Source organism: Hyaena hyaena, unplaced genomic scaffold (genome assembly GCF_003009895.1).
Source record: "Hyaena hyaena isolate Hyena2069 unplaced genomic scaffold, ASM300989v1 scaffold_205, whole genome shotgun sequence".
Lineage (NCBI taxonomy): Eukaryota > Metazoa > Chordata > Mammalia > Carnivora > Hyaenidae > Hyaena > Hyaena hyaena.
This window is the reverse complement of record NW_024080838.1, coordinates 761,222-763,899: the sequence shown is the minus strand read 5'-3', so window position 1 is coordinate 763,899 and position 2,678 is coordinate 761,222.

The following is a 2,678-nucleotide window of genomic DNA, read 5'->3' as shown; positions in this document are numbered from 1 at the left end:
TAATACTGAAACTCATTTTTAGGTCCTAGCAGATGCCGTGTGGGTGGTGGCAAGAGGCAGTGCAAGTTACGGTGTATGTGTGTGGGATGGGGAGGGGACGACAGTGCCGGCAATTTTTAATTAGCTCTTGATAATTGAGGAATCATTATTCACATATTCACGTTATTTTGAAATTGGGTACAAGAGGGCCTTATGACTTCTTTTTTTTTTCTAGGAGAGAGGGAGAGAGACAGCGTGAGCAGGGGAGGGTCAGAGAGAGAGCGAGTCACAGACTCTGAAACAGGCTCCAGGCTCTGAGCCGGCAGTCAGCACAGAGCCCGACGCGGGGCTCGAACTCAGGAACCGCGAGATCATGACCTAAGCGAAAGTCGGACGCCCAACCGACTAAGCCACCCAGGCGCCCCGGGTCTTATGACTTTTTAAAAAGAGAAAAATGTCTCCAAGAGTTACACATAGAAGCTCTCATATCAAGACCCTCTTGACATGTTTAAGTCATTTGTTGTCATCCCGTCGATTAGATATGGGCAGAAAATTCTTCTATGCGTCAATAATGAGTTCTGGGGCACCTGGGTGGCTCAGTTGGTTAAGCATCCAACTCAGGTCAGACTCAATTGGTTAAAGCATCCAGTTTCAGCTCAGGTCAAGAACTCATGGCTCAATGAGTTCAAGCCTTGTATCAGGCTCTAGGCTGACAGTGCAGAGCTTGCCTGGCATTCTCTCTCTCTCTCTCTGCTCCTCCCCTCCTCTCTCTCTCCCTCTCTCTCAAATAAATAAATAAAATTTTAAAAAATAATGAGTTCTGAGGCTTGGTCCAGCTTCAGTAATGTTATATACCTCATAGTGCTCTGCCTTCCCCAAATCCAGGCATGAGAAAAGCTTTAGAAGAAGAGTTAGCCTACTATTCAGGTTTGAGAAACAGCCCTCCTTTCTCATCTTCTAGACCTCGACAGTTAAAACATTGAATTTGGTGAAGGCTTCCATTGGAAGAAGATGGAGAGAAGGAGCTGATATGATTCCATTTTACCAGTGGGAGAAATGGGAAGAAAAAGAGAAACCAATCTCTACTTCATTTTCACCGTTCTAAAGAAATAGATAATGCTGGGTAGAAAAGCTGAAGGCAGTGGTTTAGCCTTGGGAATAAAATGAAGCAGATGTTTAAATGGCACCTCATGTTAAACACCACATCAGTGATCACTCAAGGTTAATTCATGATCGTGATAATAACTCTAATATCATTTTTATTAAAGTGCAAGAGCAATCTGTTAAAAAAAAAGATATTCTCTTCTTAGCTAGGCAGACTTTTTCATTTTCTTTAACTAATCAACACTCTGCCAAAGGAAAGGGAACATTCTGCCAGAATTTAAACTGAAAAAAAAAATAAAGTCCTCAGGCAAGTTTATATAAAACCCAAGAAAAGTGATACATAATAAATTAAATATACTGAAATAAGCAAAGCATGAATATTTAACCGCTTGACTATTTTAACTTAAAAGGGAGCTGTGAAACCAATGCTCTCTCATACAGGATGGAAAGTTTAAGCCCTCACTGGCAGTTTTAGAAGCGGCCCCGAGTCTGTCTTTATTCAGGAGCCTGGCAAACAGAACATGGCACCAACATGGCATCAAGCTCCAGGCTCAAGCGTACATTGGCCAAGGGCTGACCGTGTTCCAGAATCTACATGGCTGGGGAAACTGGGCACAGAATTCACCGCACATCTAGGAAGACTGAAGGCACCAAATGATAAGCCAGAACCATTTTGTTGGGACCCTGGGATGGGGCTGGGCACCTTTATGGAGACCACTTGCCCCTAATCAAACCCCAAAACAGAGATGAATGTAAATACATCTAAACATTGACCATTCAGTAGGCTGAATGGGGGAAGGACAAGCAAGGGGAAGAGAGAGGGCAACTGAGGAAGGGGGCAGAGAGCCAAAATGAGATTCCACAGCCTCATGGAGGGACGGACACCTGTCCCAGCCTCGGCAAAAGGCGGTGCTGTGTCCTGGGAAAGCTTATTCTCCCTCTCTGAGCCTCATTTTTCATTTCTGTTTCAAACCCTGTCTTTTGAAATGTATATACAGTTGATCTTTACACTCTCCATTCTGTATCCTGCCTGTAGTGCAGGCTTATCCCAATATTTCTGTGTACAAAGAAGACACAATTCCCCGCCCTCCTGGGCTTTACTGTCTGGGAGGGAAAATGGATATAGGACAAATTAGCAGGGCAAAACTGAAGAGAGGAGATTTACTGGCTAGATCATGTTCCGAGGGAATATATCCCAGAGCTAAAGAAGCAAAGGTAGGTAGCAGGTGGCATTGTAAATCCCGGGGGGGTTGGGGGGGGTGTGATGCCATTGCCTTAGGTATGGGGAAGAGGTTTTAGGACCTAATATTTATAAAATGTTTATTACCCACCTGGACCTAGACTGAGAACTTTGTATGTATGAGTCTATTTAATGTTCACATGGTTCCTTAAGATAGGTGTTTTTTTCCACCATCCCCATTTTATCGATGAGAAAACAGACTCAGAGAGGCCAGGAAACTTGATAAAAGGAAAAAACTCATAAGCACCAGAGCTGGCCCTGAAATGCAAGTCTCTGCTCCAAAGCCGTGTTCTTCATCACCACTCTGTGCTGTTTTCTGATTGCAGAGAGGGCCAGACAGATAGCCCCTCATTCA